The sequence below is a fragment of the Triticum aestivum genome, chromosome 4D, assembly GCF_018294505.1.
Source record: "Triticum aestivum cultivar Chinese Spring chromosome 4D, IWGSC CS RefSeq v2.1, whole genome shotgun sequence".
Lineage (NCBI taxonomy): Eukaryota > Viridiplantae > Streptophyta > Magnoliopsida > Poales > Poaceae > Triticum > Triticum aestivum.
Genome location: NC_057805.1, coordinates 501,991,046 through 502,005,997, shown reverse-complemented (window position 1 = coordinate 502,005,997; position 14,952 = coordinate 501,991,046). Strand labels below are relative to the sequence as shown.

The following is a 14,952-nucleotide window of genomic DNA, read 5'->3' as shown; positions in this document are numbered from 1 at the left end:
AACCCAGGACCTCCTGGTGTGAGAACTAGCTGCTGACCAGTCGAGCTAGTAGAGGGAACTTGGTGTGGACCAGGTCAGGTGGAAGATAACCTGTTGGCTCGAGCAGAAATAAAAAAAAATACTAATGGCGCACCAGGGTGAGGTGCGCCATTAGTATGGATGTACTTATGGCGCACCGAGGCGTGGTGCGCCATTAGTATTGTGCCCTCGCCCTCGCCTATCCCCGGCCCAAACCTATCCCCTCTCTCTCCCTCGCCCTCGATCCCCTTCCCCTCTCCTCTCCCGACGCCGCTGCCCCGCCGCCTCGACGCCGCCCCGTCGTCCTCGTCTCCGCCCCGACGCCCCGACGCCGCTGCCCCTTCCCCTCTCCTCTCCCGACGCCGCTGCCTCGACCTCCTCCTCGCCCCTCGACGTCGCCCTCGATCCCCTTCCCCCCTCCTCTCCCGACGCCGCCGCCCCGTCGTCCTCGCCCTCCTCCTCGTCCGCGCCACCGCCGCGCCGCTCCGACCTCCTCCTTGTCCCCTCCGGCCTCCTCCGCCTCCTCAGGTACTGCCCCCACCTCTCCCTCTCCCTCCGGCCTCATTAATGGTGAAAACGTTTGTAGGAGAAGTATTTGTGTGTGAAATAAAATCAATGTTGTTAGATTTGATGCAGGAGATCTGTGAAAAGAACAAAGCTAACTGAGCTCGGGTTAAGTTCCATCAAACAACTGGTTCGTGCTGCTATCCTGTGCACTGTGATAACTACAGCAACAAGAAGAAAGGGTACAACAACACCATACAATCTGCAGTTGTAAGTCAGGGTTTGAAGAGTGCTAACCATGTCACAATGCTTACTTTTTTCAGTAGATCCTGTAGTACAATAATCAGTAATTATAAAGTCATACTAAAGAGAGGTAGAAGAATAATGTGACTTTGAAACAAGAGCTTTTAGGACTTCATGTTTTGAAACCAGTTAAATCATATAGTTTCTGTTATTTTTTCTCATGCTCCTGTTCTCTGAACATATTAGCTAGGACAAACTTCAGTCTTTTTTTTTGTTTGTAACAGAAACTATAGTAGTAAATATTTCCTGAAGTAAATATTTTCAGTCATTACAAATATGATACTGCTTGGAGATGATACTGCTTGGAGATGATACTGCTTGGTGTATTTTCCATGTTGTGATGGAGGCCTTTTTTGCCTTGTCCACCCGAGAGGCCCTTGAGTTTGCCGGAATGTCGATTAACTTCCGTTCCGGCAAATTCGGGTACTCCATATGTCCTATTTTCAGCAAAGGTCATGCTGAAATTTTCCATGAATTTTAGCATGACTTTGCTAAAAATAGGACATATGGGGTACTTGTGACTAATGCATGGGCCGGGGTATCTTAGTAGTTAATTAAGTAGGATCAAGTGCCCCGACGTACTTGTGACTAATGCATGGCTTTTAGGGTGCCTCGGTGTCGATAAAAACCGAAATGATGAAAGCTTAGGCTTTTAGGGTGCCTCGGCGTCGAAAAACCCTCAATGATAAAAGCTTAGCTTTTAGGATGCCTCGGTGTCGACAAACCCTAAATGATGAGACCATGATCTTGTTCCTTGACAATAACCAACTTTTTGACCAAACTTTGTTCCTATTTAGAGAGAAACATGGCCAACAACGATGAGGCCGGGGGTTCGAGCGTCAAGCCATTCTGGATGCTGTCCCAGGAGATGGAGGAACAACCTCACTTGTATGAGGACGCCGCCTTCCCCACCGATCCTGAGACCACTGATGGTACCGCCGAGGATGACCCCACTGATGCCACCACTGATGGTGCCGCCGAGGATGCCACCACTGATGGTGCCGCCGAGGATGCCACCACTGATGATGGCGGCGCACGCACAGATGGCAGCCAACCGAAGAGGCAACGGAAGGACCGGCGCCCGACCGTGCTCCGCACCCTCAAGGAGGAAGTTACTGAAGTGGACTCCGACGGGAATCAAACGGCGCCCGAACGGATAGTCAAGGGGTACTCTCTTCAGCTCGGGTGCATTCTCCGGAGCACCGTCTCGATCAACACCGAGAACCTGAGGCATCCTGACCGAGGGAATTTGCGCAACCTCCTCTTCACGAAGCTGCACGAACGATACAAGTTCCCCGCTGAATTTGAAAACACAAGCCTCAAAGGGAATAAAGTGAACAATGCTGCCCTCACGAAGATGAGCAAGGCCCTGTCTACTTGGAAAAGCAATGTGAAGAGAATGATCGAGAAAGGTGAGAGTTATGAGAAGATCAAGGAGAAAAATCCTTCGATCACCGAAGCTGACTACAACGACTTCAAGATCAATTGCTCGAGCACCGCAAACTCCGAATCAAGTAAGTGGGGGAAAGAAATGCGGGAGCTGAACTTAGGGGAACACACACTCGGTCCCGGCGGTTACAGAGTGGTGGAGCCTATATGGGACAAGGAGGAGGCGGACCGTGCCGAGCAAGGCCTACCGCCCCTCTTCGATAAATACGGTGACAAGCAGACCAGGAACATTGTCAGGGCCCGGTACAAGAAGGACCCGAAAACAAAGGAGCTTACCACGGATCCGAAGACCAGGGCGCTTGAGCTTGTTCTGGTAAGGAATACACCCCCCCGTAATTAGCTCCATATGGTTGCATTCTAATTAATGAAGCCAAATTTCTAAATGGTTCACATTCCTTCCGCAGGCGACTGAAAGCAGTAGCGCGGGGTCGACTAAGAGCAACCCTTGGGACACCACTCTAAATAGGGCGTTGAATGTAATGAAGAACAAGGATAAGCTCAGTAAGCCGACGTCAGCTGGTCGTGTGGCCGGCAAAGGCTTGTCGACAAAATGGTCGTCATACTATGACACTGCTGGGCGAAAGGAGAAAAAGACCAGCTCGGAAAGCCAGGCGCGCGAGGTTCAAGAACTCAGGGCAGAGGTGGCGCGGATTCCGGAGATTGTCCAAGAGCAAGTGCAACAACAACTCGGAGCGACGATCACCGCCATTGTGCCTACCTTGATCCAGGGGATTAGTGCGTGGATTGCAGGCGGCCAACAGGGGCCGCCCCCGATTCCTAGCTTCACGGCCAGCAACTCGCAGAACGCGATGGCGGGGCCATTGGTGTCTACGGCGGAGGTGGCATTGGTGTCTCCGACGCCGGCACGGGAGCTTAATGCACCCGCGTGTACGCCGGCCGGCACCTCTGCAGCAAGCGGCCCCTCCGTCAACTGCACGCCCGCCGTTGGCAGTGCCTCGACATTAGCCGAGCTCGACTCCATCATCACGGTAACTAATTAAGCCTCTCTCGGCCGAGGACTTCATCTCCTTGCCTTTGACTGGGCATCCCTAACGCCCTACATGTTTTCGCAGGGCGCCGCCGATGTTCCGTGCACTCTCCTGCACTTCGTGAACAACGAGTTGGTCGATGTCGCCAAGGGCAAAATCGTTCAACCGGGCAACCCCTTGTTCCACGGTACCCAGATGCCACCCAATTTGTTTAGGGTTCAACTGGTTCGGGTGCTGCCAGGCTGCGACGAGGTGTTACCTCTGATTCGACCCCTCGAGGCCGACGATGATGACGTGATGAACCTCAGCGCCTGCCTGAGCTGGCCCCTGCTTTGGCCGAAGAGCCAGATTCGTTTGGGGGCGGGGGACACCACCCCAAAGACAACACCGCCAGTCGTGCCGGCGCCAAGTCGGCCCCATGGCAAGACCGCCGCAACGGTGCCGGACATCCCTATGCCACTGGATCCAAACATGCATATGGCACAGGATCAGAACGACGACGACAACGATACATTTGCCAATGTCGATCAGTACTTTGCCGATCATGGGGACGGTGGCGACTTCATGGGGCCTCCTTCTCAAGAACCCAACCCAACAAAAGACGTGTGCGATCTAGCTGGTACCGCGGAGAAGCCAAGTTGCAACAGGCGTCGTCTGCAGTTCAGCTCTCAGGAGACGCCTCCAGCTGCCGACTTCACCGAGCCTCAGATAGGCGAGGTGCCAAATATGATCAGCCCCAACACACTCAAGAAGGCGGTCTGTGAGCAGAACTCGGTCCCATTACAGGAGATCAAGAAGAAGGCACGCAAAAGAAAGACTAACAAGGGTGCGTGCCAGCCGGCACCGAGTACGATCCGTGCTCAGGACGGGCCACCTTCAACTGCAGATATCTCGAGGAGGGTGCATGTGGCGGGTAGGCCGATGCTACCGAGAAATATGCTCGATGCTGCAACCGGTGCTATGCGGAGTCTGCATGACAGTGTTCTTTCTTTGGAGAAGCGGCATCTCCGAGAGAAGGATGTGGCATACCCGGTTTTCGCGGCCAAGGTGCCAGAGGGCAAGGGCTTTGTGGATAACTCCATCGGGGTACGATCGTCCTGCGGTTTGATGACATCTACGCTATGTTGAACCTTCATCCGCTGCACTACACCTTCGTTCGGCTATTTTCGCTGAGTATGGAGATGCGGATCATTCGCGACAAGACCCCGGACATCGTGATAGTCGACCCCTTCTACATGCGTGCCAAGATCTTGGGCAGCGCTGGGGACCGGCAAGTCGCGAGTTCTTACCTCGAAGGCGTCATTCTGGCAAACCAAGATAAGGATAACTTCCTCGTGCCTTACTTTCCCGAGTAAGTCCTCCCCTCAACCGCCCCGTAACATATGAATTCTTAGATTTCGATCATTTTTCTTTTAACATTCCGTGTTTTCTGCAGTGACACACATTGCACGCTCATCCTCCTAAGCCCCAAATATTCCATGGCCACGTATTTCGACCCGGACCGTCAGTCGAACGTAGACTACACAAATGTCAAGAAGGTTCTTGATGATGTTCTCCCCGGCTACGTCAAATCTGGAGGCACCTTCAATAGGCCTATTCGTAAGTACGGCAAGCACGTGTTCTCCCACAATACGACGTTCTACTGCGTCAAGCAGCCGCCTGGCGGTCAGAAGGATGCCTACTACGCCATCCATCACATGCGGGCGATCGTGCGGGACCATAATCACCTTCTCCTACCAAATAATCTCAAAGATTGGGCCGCAAGCTTGGGGGCAATCCAGGATGCGGACATCAGACAAGAATTCTTTCGCATCCAGTCGGAGTTTGCGGAAATCATCCATCAAGATGTCCTTCGTACCTCGGGGCAGTTCTACCTCAGAAATCAACCGTCCAACAGTGACATCGACACAATCCTACAAATGCAGGCTGACAACGCCCGTTGTTTCATGACTCCCACGATAGACGGCGGCTTCATCCACGCTCCGGTCCCTTGAGTCGAGTCGAAAGCAGTGATGCTGTGTCTAGTTCTGAAACATCGATTGGCTCATGTTGTAATTAAACTTTAATGAACTTGTAGTATGTCTCTTTGGTTTTGAGAGTCGTTCAACTTAGATGTAATCGATGCTATTAATGTCTTGCTTTTCTCTTCCAATCGTTCTGTTGCATACTTATATATTGCTTATGTATTGTCTGTGAATTGGTACTAACGTTTCGTTTGGCTACTGCATAGCGATGTCGTGGTATGTCGTGTACAAGGGTAAGGTTCCCGGAGTCTACGACGACTGGGAGGAGTGTCGGAGACAGGTTCACCGATTCAGCGGTAACAGTTACAAAGGGTACGCCACTAGGGCAGAGGCCGAATCTAGATACGCCCGCTATCTAACGGGAGAGGGGAGGGAGCGTTGGAGGAACCGGATGAAGACGAGTTTCATCGTGATGATGCTCATCGTGATGACCGCAGCTCTCTTCTATGTGATGGTAGTTTAGATGATCGATATCGACTTGTAATGTGAAGACAAACTCGCAGTCTCGAGACTTGTAATATAATGTTCTATCTTTGTTCGGTCTTTTCAATTCGGAGACTAATATGATGAATTGTATTCGGAGACTAAAATGATGAATTGTATTCACAGACTAATCTTCTATTGTATTCGATGAATCTGTTGTTGATGTGTGCTGTCTATATTTTGTCCAATCATACATTTTGTAACCTGTGCAAAAAACAGAAAATTAAAAAATTAAAAAAACCTAATATTCATACTAATGGCGCATCACATCATAGTGCGCCATTAGTATGCCATAGGATACTAATGGCGCATCACTACACAGTGCGCCATTAGTATGCCGAAGTTACTAATGGTGCATCCCGTTGTTGTGCGCCATTAGTATGCCAAAGCACCTGGGTATAGATGGCCCCCTGGGAGGCATACTAATGGCGCACTGTTGTATATACTAATGGCGCATCCGGGGTGCGCCATTAGTATACCAGATACTAATGACGCACCAGTGGTGCGCCATTAGTAAAATATACTAATGGCGTGCTACTAATGGCGCACCACTAATGCGCCATTAATGGCCAAATTAGGTGCGCCATCAGTAGCCCTTTTCCTAGTAGTGGGAGAAGTGACACTACTAGGAAAAACCTTATACACAGAAGCTTACCAGTAGAGATGGACAAAAACATGCGCTAGTGCTACTGCAAGCCCGCTACTACTATATAAGTAGCAGTAGCGCGTCCCTGGTAAAAAGCGCTACTACTATAATTGCCACACCGTTGCCGGCAGGCTAGGTATAGTAGTAGCGCTCTTCCTGGGAACGCGCTACTGCTATTGGTCTTAACAGTAGCGCTCTTCCTGGGATCGCGCTACTGCTATCGGTGACTTACCCCAAATTTTCCTCCCCCCGTGCCCGACCATTTTCTTCCACCCCTCACTCCCCACTGCCACACTCCTCCACCGCCGCCCCATTGCCGTCGCCACCTCATTGCCGCAGCCGTCCTCCCTCCTCCTTCCTTGGTATGCCCTCCTCCCTCCTCTCCCTCCTCCTCTGATCGAGCCCTCCTCCCTCCTCCTCCGGCCGCCCCCTCCTCCCTCCTCCTCCTCTCTCCTTCCTCCTCCTCCGCCCACCCCTCCCCCCACCGCCCTCCTCCCCCTCCTCCTCTCTCCTTCCTCCTCCTCCTCCCTCTCTCCTCCCCCTCCTCCTCTCTCCTCCCTCCTCCGATCCTCCTCCCTCCTCCCTCCCTCGTCTCTCCTCACTCTGTTCTTGCATAGAGTAGATTTTTTTAGTAAATTAGTAAAAATTCAAACTAGCTAGGTTAACTAGTTTAATTCGGTTAATTATCTAGGTTAACTAGTTTAATTAGGTTAATTATCTAGGTTATTTATAGTAAGTGCTTAATAGAACTAGTTTATTTATAGCAAGTGCTAAATAGAACTAGTTTATCTATAGTAAGTGCTTAATAGAATTAGTTTATTTATAGTAAGTGCTTAATAGAACTTGTTTATTTATAGTAAGTGGTTAATATTTTTTTTTTATATTTTGTTTATGCAAAAATCAAGTTTGCCCCTGCCTCATCCCCACAGTCGTCCCCATCGTCGACCCCTTAAGATCTCTAGGTGAGAATAGCCAAATGATAATGTGTTGTAAATGTCAATGATGAAAATGCTAGTGCTATATAGTTGCCATGTCATTGATGTCGATGATGATGCATTCTGAATATAGAGGATGTCTTGGTGTTCTTGTTTGCAATGTGCCTCCGAGTGGCCTATGTTTTGCCAGAATGTTGATTCGTTTCCGTCCCGGCAAATTTCAGGCGCTCGATATGTCCTGTCTTTAGCAAAGGTCATGCCGAAATTTTTTATGAATTTTAGCATGACTTGTGCTACAATGTAGGGCATATCGAGTGCTTGTGATTTTCCATAATGGGAATTCAATGATATTTCGGCAAAACATAGGGCATTTTTTTCTATGTCATTGCTCGATATATGGAACGGGTTGACTTTAGGTGTGTTTCGGCTCCTTGTGTGTGTTTCAGTGAGGGAGAGTGTCCACCATATATATATTTGAGAGAGGAAGAATGCCGACTGTTGTCGTGGGGTTGCTTCTCCTTCTTCTCTTTGTGTTAGACCTTTGTTACGCACTAGGGGAAGAAGGAGTAGCGATCATCATCGATGGTCGAAACAGTGAGGGAGTGTCCACCAAATATGAGAGAAGAAGAATGCCGACTGTTGTCGTAGGGGTCGCTTCTCCTTCTTTTCCTTGTGCTAAATATTTGTAATGCACTAGGGAAAGGAGGAGTAGCGATCATCACCGACGGTCGCAAGTTCCTACCATATACGTGAGATGAGAGTTTAGGAAGGAAGACTCGACAGACCTAAAGTCAACCCGTTGCATATTGAGTAATAGTGATCTGTGTGTTGAGTTTCCTGGCAGTTGCCTTCGATCGTTTTCAATTAATGCTTCAACTATGAATGTAGGAAATGTCTGACGATGAAAAGGAATTTGGTATGTGCAAATACTGCGAAGACGAGCGCGGCATGTGCGATAGGCCTCACCTAGTTGGTGGTAGGCACTTCAGCATCAAGCTAGATGTGACCTTCGAAGTGGATACAGTAAGTCACAACGACGAGTCTTTTTTCGTAATTAAGCATGACTTCTTCTTCTTTTGCTTCAACTTATAATTTTAATTTTTTACTATTCTACTAGCGTATCCCCTGCCATGCAAGAATTTATGTATTGGATAAGATTGGTTTCAGTCCTATGGAAAGTATGGAGGTAAAGAGAGTTCACTTGAGGACTGAGCATGGTTATACTTTTGCCGTAATATTATACAATGCAGACACCTACACCTATTTTGAATACAAAAATTGGAAATCACTATGCAAGGCTTATGCATTTGAGTCTGATATGCTTACCACCTTTGATATTCATCCGGAAGATGATATTGAAGGTAATATCGGCATCTGGGTCGATGTGCAGACACCTCCAGTTCTATCATTATGTGAGTTTCTCAACCATATTTATTAAATTATTTATATTATTTATTTAAAAATAGTTGACAAATAATTTCTATTGACAACTTATTTCCATTCAAGCAAACCTGTCTGGCGCTTGGTATACTGCACCTACTACTATCCCGGGGCTGAACTAAACTGCGAGGAGATAGGTCATTATGTTTCATGGCTTGAAGATCTTGATACTGTCAAGACAGGTTATTTTCCTAGACTTCAAAATATTAGTACTCAAAACGTGCGACCACTAGCGTGCGCATTAAACTACGATCACATCTATTTAGAAAATATGGTAATATTTTTACTATTTGTCCTCAGTGCATCTTTTGCATACATTATTTTTAAGCTAAACTTCATTGCTAAGTACGTTACTACGATGTTCTTCAACAGGGACTCCCGATGATAGTTGTGCCTCATTGGATCGAGGCTAAAGGTCGCATGAAAATGGTTAGCTTACGGCCAAGACATCCTACATTGCATATGAGTGCATTCAGGATTTCTCGAAGCGAGCAAGTCTTAAGACTGGAGCAACATTGTGAAGAATCGCAGAGAAATACTAGGGGGCAGCAATCAGAAGCGCAGCCCACAATTAGGAGACAGGTTCATCTGCATGCTCCAATATGATGAAGCAGGAGTGCTACACATGTTCTATGCTATTTTATCTGAGAGAGAGCAGTAGGAGTGATTAGCTAGTGTTGGTGGTGATTAGATAGCTACATTATGACTATGATGATTAAATAGTGTTGGTGGTAATGACTATGATGATTATTAGCTAGTGTTGTTGGTGATGATATAATGCAAGATTTTTTATATTAATATGATGATGATGTTGATCATGATGATTTGTTATTATGATCATGATTAGTTATTATATCATAGGTGGAAGGAACGCAGATTAGATTCATGTGGATGGATCAAAAGTGACCAAAAGTTGAATTAGTAAGATCGTCGTCCTAATTCAACTTTTGATTCATCCAAATGAATCTAATCCAAGTTTCTTCCTCGCAATGATATATTAATTCATCGTGGACATAATCTTTACCTAATAATAAAGAGAACTGGGTTTCTGGTCGTCCGTCGTCGCTAGCGATTTTGCAGAAAAGTCCCTCTATTTCAGAAAATTTAACCCGCAGTCCTGTTTTAAGTAAAAACGAATAGTTTTTTTTGCATTTTACATAAAAGCCCCTGTGCTTTCTTACGAAGCAAGAAGGAGGCGGTGTCGGCCTGGTTTGCCGGCGCTGGAGAGGCTCGTGGCAGGGAGCTCCTCTCCTATGCTTCGGGCGCGAGGCGGCTGAAGCGCTCGCGCTGCGGAGCTGCGGGGCGGGAGGGTGAAGAATGGCACGGGCACTGGATGGGATTTGGTTCAGGTCTCCGGCGAGATGGGGATTGCATGGAGAGGGTCTGGATGCCGGCGGGTCCTTGGCCGGCGGCGCTCGGGCATCGGGCGGCCATGGCCATCTCTATGAAGAAAAATAGTAGAAGAAAGGGAATCAAACAAGAATGTGGGAAGACCTGCCGCAAAGACAAAAACATCTCGGAGGAAGATCACATACGAGCAATTAAAGAGAAAACAACAACATCTGCGTACATGCCCAGCTCAGGAGAAGAGAGACACTAAGACACAGCTGGTATCCTGGTACCAGCGAGGAAGGAACCAAAAAAAAGGCCGAGGCCCAGGCGTCGCTGCCCCGTTTGTTGTCGTCCCGGCAGCAGCCGTGCGTCCCGTGCCAGTCCTGCAGCTCCAGTGGCCTCACATTAGCCGTACATCGGACGACCTCGGCAGGACCGCTTGTCGGTGCAGATCGGAGCAATCAAGAAAATAGAGTTGGGAAATCACCAGGCCGGCCTCGTAGCAGCGCAGCCACCGGCAGGTCGTCGTAGGACCGGCGGCCCCCCTTGGAGCGCAGCTCACCACCGAGCGTAGCCACGGAAATTGAAGCATCACCGCAGCCTCGCGGCACCTCCGCGGTTGTCGACGCTGTCATAGCACGCCTCTCGCCGTGGCCCGTCGCCGCCTTGCAACATCCCGCAGCGCCGCCGCCGGAAACTGCCATCGTCCCGCAACCATGGTGGCTGTCGCCTTCCAGCACTGTCATCTCCCCCTCTCGCAGAAGAGCATGGCGAGCTCCAGCGGCCGGGCCGCGAGAGAGGCGAGCCTATTAGGCATGGTGTTGTTGAAGGAGGAGCGGCGATTGAGAGATAAATGGTGGCACAGACGGCGCAAGGGGAAGAACGATGGAATGGGGATCGGGAAAGACGACCAGGCAAGAAGATAAGGTCGTATGGAGGCAGCGGTGCGTGGTGCTGCTGGACACGAGTCATGTGCGCAGGGTGTGTTCAGACGCGTGGAACACCAGCGAGGCTGCTGGTTTCTTAGCAATCAGCCAACGTTAAACTGAGAGATACGTGTTTTTTTATTTTGTCTCAAGAAGATAAATATTTTTTTAATTAGAATTTGATTGTGTTTGGATCGTTCACGGAGGGGAAAATATCTCCAAGTCACCACGTACACGCATGTAGTTGCTCTCTGAACCTATATGCACGCGTTGCCGGATATGATGCAAGATTGAATTTAGCTTTGTTTGTGTCCCTCATGAAATCATACGGACTGACTATTAAGACATGAAAACTATATAGAAGACCATATATATACACAGTTAAGGATACACATATCGAAAACATATAACCTACCCGCCAACGGATCTCCGGACATTCAGACGAGTGCATAATAAACCACCGCCACCAATACACAGACGTTTAAAAATTACCACCTTGATTTAAGGCATAGTCATCTAAAGAGGAGATTGACATCATAGTTTGGCTAATATCAACTTGAACATCAAACTAAAATGGGTCGCAATCTCAAAAAATGTTCATCGCTATAAAAAAGATTCCATTGAAAAAAATATTCTCATTAGAAAAACAACTTCTCAAAGTAAAAAAAACAATCATGTTTTACTGAACAAAAAAAAATAAAGTTGATTGATGGAGCAGGTTATATTTAATTTTTCGCCCAGTGCAACGCACGGGCATTTTTACTAGTGATATAACAACCTCTTAATTGGTACTGTATCAAAATTTGTATAACGGCGTATAAATACAATAAAAAAATGAAAAACAGAATAGTGGTAGCGCGGGGCACGAAAAACGCTACTACTAGTTAGATTAGCAGTAGCGCTTGTATGAAAAGCGCTACCACTAAGTAGCTATAACAGTAGCGTTGGTAGGAACGCGCTAGTGTTAGCTGTAGTGCTGTATCAGTAGCGCGGTACCCGCACTACTGATAGCCCTCAGACCCGCGCTACTGCTAGGCTTTTCCTTAATAGCGTGAGGGTCGACCTTGAACACTTGTGTTCATGCTCATTAAAACAATGTAAAATTTTTCATGAAAGTTTAGAAAAAATAATTATCCCCTTGTATATATCCATTGTATTTTAAAAATAATGTGCCAATGTTTGCCTTTAGGATGATTAGATTGCTTGTTTGCTATGTGCCGTGCAAAAACAAAAACTTTTGCTTCGAGAAACAGAATTGTTTAAATTCACTGGAATGCGATAAAATTCTGAAATTATTACACCATACTGTTATGAAAATTATTTAGATTGTCCTATTTTTTCAGAATTTTTTGAGTTATAGAAGTATACGAAATTTCCAGATTACTACAGACTATCCTGTTTTTCACTTATTTTGATGAATCTATGGGTAGTATCGAGGGGTATGAACGATGGTGAAGTTGGAATACAGTATATATATTGCTAATATGAAATTGGAATGAGTTTACAACAGTACTTAAAGGTAGTGATTTTCTTTATTATACTAACGGATCTCACAAGGATTTTGTTAAGTTTTGTGTGGATGACGTGTTCGAAGATTGAGGAGTTATCAATATGAGAAGAATAAAGAAAGGCAAGAGTTCAAGCTTGGGGATGCCCAAGGCACCCCAAGTAAATATTTCAAGGATATTCAAGCATCTAAGCTTGGGGATGCCTCGGTTGGCATCCCATCTTTCTTCTTCAACAATCATCGGTACACCTTGATTTTTGTTTTGTTAACATGATATGCGTCTTTTGTGTTTATTTTTTCTTTCTTTTCCTTTATGCACCATTCTAGTATGAGATAGTCCTTCATTGATTTATAGAATGCTTCATGTGCTTCACTTAAATCTTTTGAGTATGGCTTTATAGAATGCTCTTTGTGCTTCACTTAAATCTTTTGAGTATGAATTTACAGAATGCTTCGTGTGCTTCACTTATATATTTTGAGCTTGGATATTTGTCAATCTATATTAATTGTAGAATGCTCTTTGAAATTCACCTATATCTTTTATAGTATGAATAAAATTTTCATTGGAATTGGGCTTGGGAGATTAATTATCATTAAAATTTCATGCCTAGCTAAAAAGGCATTAAAGAAAAGCACTTGTTGGGAGAAAACTCACTATTTAACCCCTACTGTTTTTGTGTGTGTTCTCATGATTATGCTACTGTAGCAATTATGTTTTATAGTATTTTTTTCAATAAGGTGCCCAGTAAGACCTTTGGGATTACCTATGGTGATAGTTGATTTGATCTTGCTGAAAAACAGAAACTTTTATGCTCATTGACAGAATTTTAAAAAATCACAGACGCATGCGTCTGATCTGAATTTTTTACACAAGATTGATATACAAATTTCCTAGGGTGTCCTAATTTTTCAGGAGTTTTTGAGTAGCAGAAGTATGATTGCCATTCAGATCATTACAAACTGTTCTGTTTCTGACATATTCTGTTTTCAATGCATAGTTTGCTTGTTTTCTAGTTTGTATGGCTTATATTGCTCAATATAAATTGTAGAAATGATATGGTACAGTAGGCATTGTGTGAGAACAATTATGAATCTTATCTTGATAGTAACAAAGTGAATGATTTGCTCTTTATCATACTAACCCATCTCACAACGTTCCGTTAAGTTTTGTGTGATTGAAATTTTCAAGTTTTGAGTGAGACATCGATACAAGGAGAATAAGGAGTGGAAAGACCCTAAGCTTGGGGATGCCCAAGGCACCCCAAGGTAAAATATTCTCCCATGCTTGCAAGGCTTATAGTGATGTGCATTACCGAGTGGGCCCAGAGATACCTCTCCGACAATCGCAGTGACAAATCCTAATCTCGAAATACGCCAACCCAACAAGTACCTTCGGAAACACCTGTAGAGCACCTTTATAATCACCCAGTTACGTTGTGACGTTTCGTAGCACACAAAGTGTTCCTCCGGTAAACGGGAGTTGCATAATCTCATAGTCATAGGAACATGTATAAGTCATGAAGAAAGTAATAGCAACATACTAAACGATCGAGTGCTAAGCTAACGGAATGGGTCAAGTCAATCACATCATTCTCCTAATGATGTGATCCCGTTAATCAAATGACAACTCATGTCTATGGCTAGGAAACATAACCATCTTTGATCAACGAGCTAGTCAAGTAGAGGCATACTAGTGACACTCTGTTTGTCTATGTATTCACACAAGTATTATGTTTCCGGTTAATAAAATTCTAGCATGAATAATAAACATTTATCATGATATAAGGAAATAAATAATAACTTTATTATTGCCTCTAGGGCATATTTCCTTCAGTCTCCCACTTGCACTAGAGTCAATAATCCAGATTACATAGTAATGATTCTAACACCCATGGATCCTTGGTGCTGATCATGTTTTGCTCGTGGAAGAGGCTTAGTCAACGGGTCTACAACATTCAGATCCGTATGTATCTTGCAAATTTCTATGTCTCCCACCTGGACTAGATCCCGGATGGAGTTGAAGCGTCTCTTGATGTGCTTGGTTCTCTTGTGAAATCTGGATTCCTTCGCCAAGGCAATTGCACCAGTATTGTCACAAAAGATTTTCATTGGACCCGATGCACTAGGTATGACACCTAGATCGCATATGAACTCCTTCATCCAGACTCCTTCATTTGCTGCTTCTGAAGCAGCTATGTACTCCGCTTCACACGTAGATCCTGCCACGACGCTTTGTTTAGAACTGCACCAACTGACAGCTCCACCGTTCAATGTAAACACGTATCCGGTTTGCGATTTAGAATCGTCCGGATCAGTGTCAAGGCTTGCATCAACGTAACCATTTACGATGAGCTCTTTGTCACCTCCATAAACGAGAAACATATCCTTAGTCCTTT

The 14,952-nt window shown here is 46.0% G+C and overlaps 1 long non-coding RNA gene across 1 annotated transcript; it reads right to left on the bottom strand.

Moving 5' to 3' along the window:
- Positions 1–10,293: 10,293 nt before the first annotated feature.
- Positions 10,294–11,113, bottom strand: LOC123100607 (uncharacterized). The gene is made up of 2 exons (XR_006448441.1): positions 10,611–11,113; positions 10,294–10,506 (listed from the first exon to the last, which is right to left on the bottom strand). It is a non-coding gene; the product is annotated as an uncharacterized lncRNA (long non-coding RNA).
- Between the last annotated feature and the right edge of the window lie 3,839 nt (positions 11,114–14,952).